Source organism: Elephas maximus, chromosome 5 (assembly GCF_024166365.1).
Source record: "Elephas maximus indicus isolate mEleMax1 chromosome 5, mEleMax1 primary haplotype, whole genome shotgun sequence".
Taxonomy (NCBI): Eukaryota; Metazoa; Chordata; class Mammalia; order Proboscidea; family Elephantidae; genus Elephas; species Elephas maximus.
Window position 1 is genome coordinate 3,495,936 of NC_064823.1, and position 469 is coordinate 3,496,404.

The window sequence follows — 469 nt, forward strand, 5'->3', positions numbered from 1 at the left end:
CACATAACCCCTCCTGCCTCCGGGTCATTAGTTCTTCAGTGAGAAACCTGAAGGCAAAACCTTTGGGAGGGAGTCATCTGGAGAAATATATAATCTGAGAAGTAATAACCTGACTATCCCTTGGGGAAAGTTCCCCCCTCCCCCCACCACCACCACCACTGAGTTTTTGAAGTATTCCTTTTGCTCCAGGAAGACAGGGGCAAAAAGTGGTAAAAAGTATCAACACTTTGACCCCACTTGCCTCTCCCTTTCTTTCCCTTGGCGAAGAGGGGGCTAGGAAAGCAACACTTCTCTGCTTACCAGTTCTTCTGTGCTGGGTGGTCACAAAGGACAAGAATCTCTCGAAGTACGTAAAGATAAACAGGGCCAACACATACCAGCCCTCTGATAAAATCAAGCTGACCAAAACCTTATCTTTCCTTGGGTCTTTTACTTTCCAGCTGTCTCCTCTTTATCAAAACTGGCAAGT